At 49.6% G+C, this 14,433-nt stretch overlaps 1 protein-coding gene across 3 annotated transcripts in view; it reads left to right on the top strand.

Moving 5' to 3' along the window:
• The window catches only part of CHLSN (cholesin), a 149,357-nt gene that overhangs the window by 19,432 nt on the left and 115,492 nt on the right, over window positions 1-14,433 (top strand). The gene's annotated exons all lie outside the window — the stretch shown is intronic.

Below are 14,433 nucleotides of genomic sequence, written 5' to 3'. Positions count from 1 at the left end.
GTGTCCCACACAGCACAGCCAGAAGGACCCCCAACTAAAATATACAACTACGTACTGGGGGGCTTTGGGGAGGAGAAGAAGAAAAAAGAAGATTGGCAACAGATGTCAGCTCAGGCACCAGTCTTTAAAAAAAGAACCTGCTAAGCTGTTTCCCAAAGTGGCTGCACCCTTGTGCATTCCCACCAGCAGCTGAGGGTTCCAGGTGCTCCAGCTGTTTGTCAACACTTGGTATTGTCAGTGTTTTTAATTGTGGCCACTGCCGTGGGTGTGGTCGTGTCTTATTGTCTGTGTGGTTTTTAAGAACAGCCCGTTGAGGTATAAGTGGCTGAGAGTAGCCGTACGTGTTTCAGTCATCATTTCTTGCATTTCCTCTGGGCATCTCCCTGATGCCTAATGGTGAGCGTCTCTCGTGCCTTTTGGCCGCTTGTGCGTTATCTTTGGTGAAGTGTCTGTTCAGCTCTGTTCCCCATGTTCACAGGCTTGTTTTCTCATTATTGAGTTTTGTGGGTTTGCTGTATGTTCTGGATACAAGTCCTTTATCAGATTTTTGTTTCATACGTATATTTTCTCCCAGTCATGTGGTCTTTGCATTTTCTCCACAGCGGCTTTCAAAGAGCACAAGTTTTGAATTTTGAGAAAGTCCAATTTATCAATTTTTCTTTCATGGTTTGTACTATTTGTGAACGTGCCGTTTCGAGTCTCTGTGTCCTGGAGCTGCCTCACTCGTTTTAACTCCTACGTAACATTCCACTGATGGGCGTACTCGGTTCGTGCAGCATCCTTGTTAACGGGCAGTTACCTCGCTGCCAGCATTTGCCCAGGAAGCGGTGCCAGTGTCGGTGTGCATCAGTGTGTGACTGTTTCTCCAGGAGACACGCCCAGCAATGCAAAGGCAGGTTGGGGGGTCTGTACGTCAAAGTTTAATACGTCCGGCCTGAAAGGCCCCCAGTGTTCGTTTCCTCCGTTGCGGCCTGCACTGCTGTTAGGCGTCTGCTGTTTTCGCTGATCTGGTGGGCAAAGAGTAGTCCTGGTTTTCGTTTAGACTTTCCTGATCACTAGTGTAGCCGAGACAGTTTACATTTTTTATTAAGCGTTTATCTTTCTCTCATGAATTTCCTCATCGCATCTTTTACCTATTTTTCTGTTGAATTAGTTGCCTTTTAAAGGATTTTTCTTGTGCATATACAGCATGTACTTTGTCCCGGTTTGTTTCTTGTCTTTTGACTTGATGATGGCAGGCGGCTCTGTCACTCTTTCTCTTGATGGTGTCTGTTTTTGTTTTTGTTTTTCCTTAAATTCTTCTCTCTTCCACAATTAAGTATAAACATGTTTTCTTATATGTTTTTCTCTAAATTTTGTAGTTTTGATTTTTATATATATTTTAACTGATTGAAATTTATATTTGTGTTTTATGTGAGGTGGAATCTGACTTCATTGTTTTCTAAAAGAAAGATGCAGTTGTCCCATCTCATTTCTTGAACATGCTATCCTTTTAAAAAATTTTAGTCCTTCTCTAAATTTTCTGGGGTCCGCCTTCTATTCTACTAAGTGATCTGTTTTTCTCTTTTTGTGTACGGTGCTTTAAAAATATTTATGTTTTGATTAGGTAATGCAGGACGTGATACAAAATTCAAAAGAAACCAAAGGTAACATCAGGCAGCCCCCGGCAGCCCCCGGCAGCCCCGTTCTCCACTGGAGCAGACTCCTACCTCTTTCTTAGCTTTCCTCCCACTTTTCTAGGTTTCTTATGTCCCTTTCCAGAGATCTTTCTGTGCATGTGCACATCTGTCTGTGTGCACATGTGTGCGAGTCTGTGTGTTTACACAAATGATAGCGTGCTGTTCTGCACCTTACTCTTCTTTACTTAATGTATATTTTGGAGAACCTCCCACATTAAAGAGAAGCCTAGTCTCTCTCTCTCTCTCTCTTTTTTTTTTTTTTTGGTAGCTTTTGTTGAGATACACAGATCGAAAAGTGCACCCACGACAAGGGCACAGTTGGTTGAATTTCACAAAGTGACGTGCCAGCGTTACCAGATCAGTCAGTGGAAGCCACCGGTCCCCACGAGAAGCCGCTGCCCCTCCCAGTCCCTCCCTTTCCCGATGGCTCCCCCATCCTGGCACGTCTAACGCCATAGATTCACGTTGCCTGTTTTTGGACTTTACATAAGCGAAACCGTTCCCTGTGTTACCTTTCTCATCAGATAACTTCAGATTTACAGGGAAGTTACAGGGTGGACAGAGCGTTTCTGTAGATGGTGGAGCCCCCGCTGCTCTGTGCTCCCGCCCCGGGCTCCCTGAGATGCATTCGTCACAGCCGGTGGCCGAGGTTGGGGCATCGGAGTTCACACTTCACCTCAGCGACCGTAGTGTTTTCCTAATGTCCTTTTCCTGTTCTGGAGCCCACCCAGGGTCCGCATGACATTGACTCGTCCTGTCTCCCGGCCTCCTCTGGCTGTGACAGGCTCACGGTCCTTTCCTCTTGGTGACCTTGATCATTTTGAGGAGCGCTCATCAGCTATTTTGTGGAATGCCTCCCGTTTGGGTTTGTCTGAGGGTCTTCTCGTGGTTGGGGGTTTGAGGAGGACCACGGTGGTGAAGGACCATTCTCATCTCGTCCTGTCTCGGGGGCATGCTGTCCATGAGCCCTATCGTGATGCCGTTGACCTCGACCACCTGGCTGAGCTGGGTGTGTTCGGTTTCTTCACCAAGTTCCTCTTTCCCCCGATTCGTACTGTGCACAGCTTCACGGGGGCGGCGCCTCCACGGGGGCAGAGCGTCTCCAGAGTCACTTGGGATGCTTCTCTGCGAGAGAGCTGTCTGTTTTCCCCTTAAGCATTTGTTCCTCTTCGCATCACTTTGTCTTCACATCAGCGTCGGCTCGTGGAGGTTTATTTTCTGGCCCCAGCCCAGAACAGCTGCATTGATTTGTTGCTGTGTGTTCCAGCCTCGGCCGTTGGGGGCCCCCAGTTGGCTCTGCGTCCCCTTGACGTGCCCCCTCGTTTTGTCGTTTGAATACTTCCTTCCTTTTTGGCGTCACGAGATGGTCCCGGATCATTTTGTGTGTCACCTGCTCAGCCCCTGAGTCAGCCTTCCTCCGGTTCCTCTGTTGGAAGATGGTGTTGGGAGCGAGGGCTGGGCACGGGCTGTGCTCCTTGCTGTGAGGCCCCCTCAGAGGATGGAGCAGGGTCTGTTCTAGATGTGTGTTCCGGTCCAGTCTTCGTTTCCTTCTCAAATCACCTAGGTTTGTTTTTGTTTAAATTTCAGTGTTGAGAGCAGTCTTTGGTGAGTGTTCTCTGTGCGTGTCACCTGTTCATCACATTAGATATTTCCTGAGAATACATTCCCCACCCTGCGCCGGGGGGCAGGCTTCAGGCTGGCCAGTGACGCGCCCCGTGGGCTGGTTTCCGAGGAGTGCCGAGCTCGGCCACCGCTTCTGCAGCAGCCCGGCCGTGTTCCCCTCCCGCTCCGTGAACACAGGAGGCTCTTGTCCTCCACGGGAGCTGTCCTGTTGCATGAGGGCCACGTGCTCACGGTCAGCACTGCACTGTCCCTGTGCCGGTCGGAATAGGAGAGAAACGTCACCGTGGGATTTTTACCCAAGTATTGCCTAGGGCACACTGCATAGCCTTTCAATGTTCAAAATACCTATTTTTTGTACCTTCGTTTTTGGTTATGTATTCTTTTCTTCTTTTAATCAAGAAACAAATATGTCTCGAGCGCCTGTGGTGTGCCAGACACCGTGTCGCATCTTGAGGGGCACACAGGGACTGTCCTCGGGAGTTTGGTTATCTGGTTAGGACGTCACCAGCACAGGCTTGTCTAGATCCATTCATTGTTTTGGAAGGGGGCCTAATATCTTTATTGAGATATGATTCATGTGCTGTGCTGTTCACTTATTTAAGGCCTGCAATTCAGTGGTTCTTAGAATCTTAACAGAATTGTGCAGCTGTCACCCCAGTCTATTTTAGAACATTTTTATCATCCTAAAAGAAACCCCCTACCCACTAGCAGTCATTCCCCATTTTTCCCCAACCCCCCTGACCCTAGGCAACCCAAATCTCCTTTGTGTCTCCATGGATTTTGCTTTAGACATTTCACGTAAGTGGAATCGTGCAATCTGTGTTCTTTTATGACTGTCTTCTTTCACTTAATGTTTTCAGTGTTCATCCGTGCTGCAGCATCTATCAGTAGTTAATCCTTTTTTATTACTGAATAGTATTCCATTGTATGGACATACCACATCTCTTTTATCCATTCATCAGTTGATGGACATTTGGGTTGTTTCCACCCTTTGGATATTATGAATAATGCTGCTATGAAAACCTATTTTCATTTTTATATTCCTGAAAGTGGAATTTCTTGGTCGTATTTTCTCTACATCCTTGCCAATACCTGTTATATATTGTACATCTTTTTGATTATGGCCATTCTAATCTACGTGAAGAGGTATCTCACTGTAGCTTTGATTTGCATTTCCCTGGTGACAAAGATATTGAACATCTTTCAAAGTGCTTATAGGCTGTTCTGTATATCTTTGGAGAAATGTCTGTTCAGATCCACTGTGCATTTTTGAACTGGGTTGTTTGCCTTTTTATTGCTGATTTGTAAGAGTAGAAATGTCTTTTTCTAGCTTCTTTTTACCTCATTGTGAATCTATCATCCATTCATTTATCCAAACTGATAACTGAGAGAATCATTTTCTAAAGAAGATAATCACGTGTCTTTTTCAGGGTAGTTCTGTTTTTTAAAGTGCTGGAGATTTAGTTTATATTTTGAAAAACTGAAGTGGAGATTGTCGATGCACAAAGACAGGTACAGCAGTAGTAACGTAGGCTGAATTCAGTAGGGTCTGGTGAACTGAGTTAAATGCCCGGAACTCTGATGGGAGCCGATTGCGCAGGGAAGCCATGAACATCGAACACGCATCAGCAGCGACAGCTCCTGGTGGCGCCGGGCACGCTCCTTAAACACACCTCCCTCAGCGGGAATATAAGAAGCCCCTGGATCTAGTAGTGCAAGATTTTGTACATAACTTTCTTTTAGTTGAGGTGAAAGTCACATAATGTAAAATTAACCACTTTAAAGTAGCATTTATTACATCCACCACATTGCGTAACCATCTGTCTAGTTCCAAAACATTTTCGTCACCCCAGACGGGAACCTGTACCCATTCAGCCGTCACTCCCCATCCCCCCTCCCCCCAGTGCCTGGCAACCGCCTATTTGATTTCTGTCTCTGTGGGTTACCTATTCTGGAAATTTCATATAAAAAGAGTCATACCATATGTGACCTTTTGTGTCTGACTTCTCTCACTCAGCATCGTGTTTTTGAGATTCGCCCATGTTGTAGCAGGTGTCAGTGCTTCATTCCTTTTTATTGCTGAATAGTATTCCCTTGTATGAACATACCACATTTTGTTTAATTATTCCTCAGTTTGTTTCCACCTCCTGGCTGTTGTGAATAGGGCTTGTATGAACATCCGTGCGCCAGTTTGCATTAAATACCTGTTTTCAACTCCTGTATACCTAGGGGTGAAATTGCTGGATCATATGGTAGTTCTGTATTCAGTTTCTTGAGGACCCACCAAACTGTTTTCCACCGCGTCTGTGCTAGTTTACATTTCACGCCATTACAGCCGTGCATAGGGTTCCACTTTCTTCACGTCCTCGCCAGCACTATCATCGGTCTTTTTGCTTCCAGCCATCCCAGAGGGTGTGAATTGGTGTCTCGCTGTGGTTTTGATTGGCATTTCCCCCGTGGCTGATAATGTCAAGCATCTTTTCATGTGCTTGTTAGCCATTTGTATATTTTCTTTGGAGAGATATCTGTTCAAACCCTTTGTCCATTTTTAGATTTGTGTCTTTATTGAGTTGTACGAGTTCTTACAAATTCTAGATATAACTCTTTTGTCAGATATATAACTTTCAAACATTTTCTCCCATTCTGTGCATTGTCTTTTTACTTTCTTGATGATGTCCTTAGAAGCACAAACATTTTTACTTTTGATGAGTCTAATTTATCTGTTTTTTCTTTTGTCGCCTGTGCTTTTGCTGTCTTCTCTAAGAATGACATTCTCTGATCCATTTTGAGTTAACTTTTGTGTGTGGCGTGAGGTAAGGGTCCAGCTTCATTCTTGTGCGAGTGAGTGTCCAGTTGTCACAGCACCGCTTATGGAAAAGACTATTCTTTCCTATTGAATCGTCTCAGAATCCTTGTTGGAATAGCCTGTTCTGTGTAGGAGTCAATAATATTCCATTATCTTGTTATACCATAATGTATTTATCTTGCTCCTTGCCACAGTACTTAATACTTTAGTTTTTTAAAAAATACGTTTTAACATCTAGTAGGCTAAGTGCTTCCTCATGGTTTTTTGGGACAGTATTCTCGGCCATCGCCATGGATTTTCTTATTTGTATGAATTTCGGAATCAGCTTTCAGGTTTCATGAAAAACCCCTTGTGATTTATTGAGGCGGTTTCTGTGTCATTCAGTGAAATTTCACTGTTCTCTCTGAAGAGATCTTACATGCTTCTCAGTGAGTAAGCGACCCAGACGGTGTTCCTACAGCAAACATAGGGTAGACTTCATTCGTCTGTTTGTGTGTAAAACATTAAGATACGACTTGGTGATAAAAGCTGGTCTGTAAGGAGCTGTGGTCGTGTTATCCTCCCATAGTGGAAAATTTCTGAGGGATTTGGTTCCCAGCTCTGGCCTTCCTCTCGGTCCTAACGCAGTTATGTGGTGTGTCCCAACTCCCCTTCTGGGCAAATTCTTTCTGCCCCAAATTTGTCTCCAAAATCACTGTTCTTGGCCTGGCTAACCTTTTAATTTTTCTTGTACTCCTTGTTTTCTCAGGTTCTCCATGTTGACTCATTGTTTTGTTTTTTGTGGATTTTTTTGGTGAGGAAGATTGTTGCTGAGCTAACAGCCTTGCCCATCCTCCTTTATTTTGTGTGTGGGATGCCGCCACAGCATGGCTTGATGAGCAGTGCGTAGGTCCACACCCAGAATCCAAATCCATGAACCCCAGGCCACCTAAGTGGAGCGCGTGAACTTGACCACTATGTCACTGGGCCGGCCCTCCATGTTGACTCTGAACCTAACTTTTCTATAGCAGATAAAATTTAGCAGCAGCTCCCTGAGATCAAGTTAGGGCATTTAACTTGTGTGGCAAATATTTATTAGAAGTTGGGGTTTTTGTGCTGCTAAAAATAAATATTTTATTTAATGTTGCATAAACTTGTATGTTTTAATATATACCAGGTTACGGAGTGTTAATTGTATATTTATTCCATTGGAGTCTAATAACTTGCTGAGCGAGTCCTTCAGTTTTATGACAAAAGGCGAATAAGGCGAGATGATCTTTGTTTTATGGGGGAGGAGACAGAGACGAGGGCGCTTCAGGACGTCCTCTGGTTTGTAGCATTTTGCGTTGGCTTCTCCAGCATATAACTTGTAGCAAAAAAAAATAGCAGGTCTGTTAGTTTTACTTGATATCAGGTAGGGCCATGGTGACCTCCACGTGGCTTGACGTCTGGGTTATAATCACAACAGTCGTTTTCTGAGTCGAAAAATCCCACAAAACATGAAGAAACCCAGCAACGGGTGGTCCTGACCTGGGAGTGGTTGGTGTCGCGCACTGATCCGCCCTTGCACTGAGTAGCAGACAGTGCTTGGACTGCCGCGTGCAGGGAGCCGGGCAGCTGGCCGGGCCTTGGGCTGGGCATGTCTGCCAGGATGGAGGGGGCCTGCATCAGGGGCGGGCTTCAACTCCGTCCGTGCCCGGAAAGCACTTGGTAAAATGCAACATCCAAGAGTGATTAAACACAAACAGTGCTTCTCCCCCTGAGAACCAGTAAAGATTTGTTATAAAATCAGTCGCATCCTTCTGGATCTTTATCTCAAGAGGTGAGCGTTTCTGAAGAATCTGGAGACTCGGAAGTGATTCCACCAAAGCGTCAGTTTTCGTGTTTTGACTGCCCCCCGTGTAGACATACGTTGTGTGTGTACACGCGTGTGGTGTATGTGAGAGCAACGCAGATGGCTCCAGTCTTTGCAGAGTGCTTGGAAGGGCTGAGGAGATCCGGGAGGCCCCCTCCCGGCTCAGGCTGAATGTGCGGCAGCTGTCCCGTCAGGCTGGCCACCGCGGGGCCTTCCATCCTGTTGCCCTGTGAGGCCCCCGGAGCCAAGAGTCCAAACTTCTGCCTCCTGCACATCCCTCAGGTCGGAATGGCCCCCGTGTCCTGGCGGGTTTCTGGCTCCAGCTTCTGGGTACCCCTCAGTTTGGACCTGGCCACTGCCCACTCTGTGGCCATCTCTTTGATGCTTTATGAAGATGGTTGGTTTCTGCATTTTGGTCACCATCCTCTCCCCATCACCAGAGATTTGGATTAAATCACATCAGGGTTTGGTGAGTTTCTTCTTTCAGGGGCCAGCTGGAAACCATCTCAGGGGCTCGTCCGCGAGGTCTTTGTCACCCTGCCCACCGCAGCCCTTGCAGAGCAGAGCAGCCACAGACAGTATTTAAACGAATGGACGTGGCCGTGTCCAGATGAAGTTTATTTGCCAAAATCGGCTGGCGTGGGGGATTTGGCCCAGGGGCTCTTTTTTACGTTGCCCTTCTCTGAACAATCTCGCCCACCAAAGCTGGCACGGAGTTCCCGCTGCTCACGCAGCAGGAGGGGTGTGGCCTCCCACCTGCTGGCCCTGTCTGAAACCCTCCCCCTCTCCAGAGCAGACCCTCTCACTGAGGTCCAGCCTCGCAGGCTGCAGGTGCTTCTGCCCAAGCCCTGGCCCTCCTCCCTGCATGGAAAGGAGGCCCAGGATTGCACTTCGAGCAGAGGTCAGCGAGGCCTGTGTCTAGGCTGTGGCTCTGCCCCAGCGCTGTGGTCCCTGGAAGAGTGGCCGGACTCTGGGCATACGGAGGGAGCTAATGGGGGCTGTGTCATTGCTGCGATGGGGCAGGTTGCCATGGGCACCACTGCACAGAGGGCTAATGAGAAAAAGAGCACGGCATCTGAGCCTGCAGCAAGAGCATTTGAAATATAAAATTAGTGTCTGTGGAGATGGGAAGTTGAAGCACCAAGAGATTTGTGCCCGTGTTCCACTTATTCTGAGCTTGGACACTACGTGCTTGCCCGGAACACAGGCCCCGACGGTGCAGAGCCTGAGTGTGGGCCCTCCAGCCGTCTGAGTCCCCCGGCCTGGCTCTTCTGTCTCCTGGGAGCTACTGACCGAACTCCTGGCTGCGGCTTGCTGGGACGAGCGAGCACAGACCCATGGAGCACGGAAGCCCTGACTGGAGCTCCCAGACGGAGCCCTGTCCCGGGATTGAGGCTGGTGGTGCAGCAGAGAGACAGAGCTGTCGCTAGTGTGCTGGGGCATCTGTGCTGCTCAGCCTCCTCGGGGGGGTGGGGACCAGGTGTCCCGAGCACCACTGAACAGGAGCTGACCTCACGGGTGGAGGTAGCTGTGCAGCGAGTCCCTGACGCCGCCTGTGGCCTTCCGGGGGCTGATCCAGTCGTGGGGGGCTCTGCACTGCCCCCTCTCTTAGAGGCCAGAGTGGGGCAAGGAGTAGAAAGCACAAGGGGAGGTGCTGGCTTCCAGTGAGGTGGCGCTGCTAAAAACCGGAGCTGTCACTAAAAAGAGGGTGTGAGTCTCTCTGTTCCTGGAAATGCTCAGGCTGGGGCAGGCGGGGTGTTTTAGGGGCGCACAGCGGGCTCCTCTGGGCGGGGTGCAGGCGCTGGCCCGCACTCCAGATCCTCCTCCATTGCTTTGCGTCCCTGTGGCGTGTCTGATCACACTGTGGGGTTCTCTCAGCACAATAGAAACAGGTCCTCCCGGGCCTCTTGCTGAGCACACGTCTTCTGAGCGCTGGGCTTTGCGCTGGCCCGCATGTGGGGGCGCCGTTTCCTGCCTGCAGCAGCTCCCGGGCAGCTGGACGAGGTGGGTTCATAGCATCTCAGGTAATATGTCACTGGATGGTGGCCTTCATGTGGAGGGCCCGGTAGGAACTGTGCCATCGGGGTACTCACAGTCATGTTTTCTTTTTTTTTTTATTTTTTATTTATTTTTTTTTTTTAAAGATTTTATTTTTTCCTTTTTCTCCCCAAAGCCCCCCGGTAGATAGTTGTGTATTCTCCGTTGTGGGTCCTTCTAGTTGTGGCATGTGGGACGCTGCCTCAGCGTGGTCTGACGAGCAGTGCCATGTCCGCACCCAGGATTCGAACCGACGAAACACTGGGCCGCCTGCAGCGGAGAGCGCGAACTTAACCACTCGGCCACGGGGCCAGCCCCTCACAGTCATGTTTTCTTAAAGAAAGTTCATTTTTGAAATAATCGTAGATGCATAGTAAGTTGCAGAAAATGTCCCGTGTGCCCCCACTGATGGTAGGCTGTGGTATCGTAACCAGAAAATGGACCCTGGTGCAGCCCCACGGCCCATTCGGATGTCACTGGTTCTACACGCGCTTGCTCGCGTGTCACTCTGTGCAGCTTCATCACAGATGGAGAGTTCTGTGTCCAGCCCTACAGTCAGGAGGCAGAGGGGTTCCGCCACCACACGGCTCCCTCGTGCACCCCTGTAGCCGTTCCCCCGCTGGATGAAGGGCATTTGGGTTCTTCTGAGGTCTTTGCTTTTACCACCGAAGCTGCTGGGAACATCCAGGGGTGTCAGTCTTCACTTCTTGGGGCGAATGCCTGGGAGTCTGATTGCTGGCGCTTCGGTCGGTGTGTTTAGTTTCCTGAGAAGCTGCCAAACGGTTTTCTAGAGCGGCCGCCCCAGGTCACGCTGGCACCGTCCTCGCAGGAGAGATGGAGAGATGCAGCCTCTCCGCATCTTCCCCAGCGTTTGGTGCTTCCCTAGTTTTTATTTTAGTCATTCTGATCACGGTGCTCACGTTTTGAAGAAGACAGCCAGAAGTGTCCCAGGAATGAGGAGAGGCAGAAGCTAACTCTCACTTTTCTGGGGCTCGGCGATACATGCTGTCGGTTTTATCAATTCTAGACTCTGCCTGGCGGGCCGGCAGTGGGGAATTTTCCTGGCTTCATGGTGGGGCTGCCCGGCTGGGTCCGAGTTTGACGTGGCCCATGTCCGCCCCGCCTGTGTGTGACGTCCTGTCTCTTCTCCAGGAGCTTTACAGAGGTGGCTGTGCCGGCCACCCAGCTGGTCACAGACCAGCCATGAGCACGTGCGCCTCCCAGTCCCTAAAACGGGTTTTCTCAGCTCATTTGTCAACTCTGAAGAATTGCAGAAAAGTTGGAAGCTGATTAGCTTTCTCTGCTGCCATGGAGATCTGGCAGTCCTCATTCTAGGCCAAAGAAAACAGGATCTGCTCCCCCGGCCCCCCCAAATCCAGCTGTCCTCATGTCCGTAGCTAATGCTTTAATTGCCGCTGCGGTCAGCCCGGGAGATGTTTGTGAGCTGTGCTTCCTTGTGGTCAGCAGAAAATAGCTCAGCAAATGTAATTTTAAGAAAAACCCTGTTGATTATTTTTCGAGTTATACATGACCGATGTAAAAAAGCAAAAGAGAAAATACAGAAAAACATGCAGAGAAACCAGAAGGACTAATTCTGCCACCCTGAGATGGCCCTGCAGTTAATATTTTGGAGGATGCCTTCTCAATATTTTTACATTGGATTTATTGTCTTTTCCGTGTATGAGAGTACCTGCCCCAGCGCTGGGTACTGTAATTTTTTTTCATGTTTTCCACTATGACAGAGAGAAAGAGATTGCCCCTGGCTGCTTTAATTTCAGCTTCTTTGATGACCACTGTGGGCAGTCAGTGTCCGTGCACATATTGGTCACTTGTTTTCTTTTGTGAATTGCCCGTACATCTTTTACCAGTTCTGTTGCAAAGTCTGTCTTCTTTATGTTGATTTGAAAACACACTTGCCTTGATGTTTCAGATACTTTTCCAGTTGGGTTATTTTTGTTTATGGCTTTTGCCCTAAACAAACAGGCCCCCCCATCCCCCCTTGGCTGCAGGGCCGTCCGCTTCCTCCTGGCTTCCTCCTGGCTCTCGCTGGCCCCCCGGGCCTCTGTACAGATGGTCCTACCAGGCTGCAGGGCCCACTGCCCACCGCCCAGCCTCCACAGGCCTCTGCTCCTGCCCTTTACCCCCTAGGAGTCATGTTTCTCAGGTCATTATGGAAAGGGGGCGGTGCAGCAAAGCGTCCTCTGGCTGCCTTGGAAAACCAGAACCCTGCCAGCTGAGGGTCAGCTTCTCAGTTTTCTGTTAGAGCGACTTGGGCAGGGGGAGGCCCCTTGCTGGCTGGTGGCATATCCTGCAGGTCGTGGGCTGCCTTGTGAGCGCAGAGCCCTGCTCCATCCCCTCCAACTGGAGGAGGTGTGGTCCAGGACCCCATGTGTCATCGTCTCCCCACCCCCCTCGCCTCTGCCAGCAGATGGTTTAGCTTAGCTTTTGCTGGTGATGTGCGTCCTTTGTTTCTAGTGTCTCTGAAGGTATTTCGGTGGGAAGCTGACAACAGCTGCATGGGGATCACTAGGCACGCGCCACTTTTGGGTGGACATCCTCCCACAGACTGGCTCTTGCCCGCTGCTTGAGCTTCTCTTGTTTTCTAGGCGTCTTTGGCAGCCCAGGTCACCTCTCTGGTGGGTGGTTCCTTTCGCTTGGCCTCCGGGCCGGGCCGGGATGCAGAGGGCCAGGGAGAGGGCGTCCAGCGCTCGCCGCACTGGGTCGTTCTTGCTCGTTTATGTCTCTATGCCCCACGGACGCAGGCCCCCTGGGGTAGCGCTGCGTGTCGTGCATCACTCTCAGTGGCAGTTGGGGAATGGATGGGCGGGTTAGAGTCCCCTCCGATGAAGGTGAGGAGGGAAGTGGCTGCCTGGAGGACGGAGATGTCTGTCTGCACCAACAGTTAAAGCTCTGGGCCCCGAGATGTAGTTGCGAATGGGAACCGTGAAGTGGGTTCTGATTTAGGGGCCAGTGGTGTGGAAAGACCCGTGGTCCTCAGCTCTGATCCGGGCTCTGACGTTCACACCAGCATGACTGTGTCAAATCATTGGAACCTTCTGTTTTCACACCTGGAAACCACACTCACTGTGCTCAGGGGTGGTTGTGGGACCGGGGGTCAAATGATGTGTTAATGGTAATCGTTAGGAAAATGAACTGGGAACGTGCCCTATGGGTATTAATAGCCGAGTGGGAAAAACCAGAGAAGGCCTCCAGTGCCGTGTGTGTTTGTCACATTCCCAGGGTGACCTGTAGGCTCATGATTTTCAGCCTAAGTTATTTTAAAGTAAGAAAGAAAAGCTCATTTTAAAAGTTTAAATAATACATATATGGAGAACTTCTGTCAGTATGGTGGGTTGGTTGACATGGGCAATACTCTCTTCTCCTTCAAACACTTAAAAATACTGGAAGAGATATGACAACACAATCGTGTGACGCAGCTAGCTCAAAAGCAAGAAGAATGCAAGAAATAAAGAAGAGACTCGAAGCCAGACCGGTGAGCAAAGCTGGAGCTGTAGTCCCAAAGGCATCAAAGCCGAGTGTCCACTATCGAGGCTGGTGTTTTAGCAACGACATGGCAACGTCAGACGCCCCAGACGCCGGAACTGAGCTCCTGCCCCCAAAGCTGGAACTGAGCTCCTGCCCCCAAAGCCGAGAGCCACTCGTCCTTCAAATGTGAATTAGAAAGTCCTACCCCCTGGAGGGACATAGCGGGAAGCCGGGTGTGGGAACAAAGAGCATTCACGTAGAATCAGACTTCCAAGCCTACAGCATGGGTCGCCGCCAGACCCGAATTTGCACGAGCCTGCGACAGGGAGCACCCGCCAAGAAGTTCACATGCTGATTTGTTCGGGCCACTGGAAGTCACGGACTCGCCAGCAGAGACAGACGCACTGCCACCCCACAGGGGCTCCCAAGGAGGACAGCTCCCTGAAAGGCTTTTTTTCAGGGGGAAAAGTGCAGTCCACGAGAGGAGAAAACCATCGTGACAGTCAGCAGGTGAGGCAGGCAACAATTCATAAGAACCTCGGGTCAGAAAACCTGCAGGACTTTCCATGTGTTTAAGGCGTTTGGAGGAGAAAAGGGAGAATCAGCGTGCTTTCCTTTATCCCTCCAACGTGAGAACAAATAGGTAGACTTGGAAAGGAATCAAACCGAAATACTGAAAGTAAAAATGTGGTCACAGAAAGCAAAAACTGAGCTGCAAGTGAAACAGTGGGCTGGTCGTGGCTGAACGGAGCACCGGGAGCTGGAAGGCGGGGCGAGGAGACGCCCCCCAAGGTGCGCAGGGAGGGGAGAGACGACATCGGGAGAGAGATGGAAGACCGGCTCCTATTCAATAGGAGTAAGGAGAGAATACAGAATAGGGAAGAAAGATGGCATTCGAGGAAAAAATTGGTGAGAAACTTGTGAAATTGAAGCCTGCGTGTGTTGAAGGAGCGTGTGCAGTCCCAAAC

Source organism: Equus przewalskii, chromosome 12 (assembly GCF_037783145.1).
Source record: "Equus przewalskii isolate Varuska chromosome 12, EquPr2, whole genome shotgun sequence".
Classification (NCBI taxonomy): domain Eukaryota; kingdom Metazoa; phylum Chordata; class Mammalia; order Perissodactyla; family Equidae; genus Equus; species Equus przewalskii.
The sequence above is the reverse complement of the archived record's forward strand: the minus strand, read 5'-3'. Positions and strand labels throughout refer to the sequence as shown.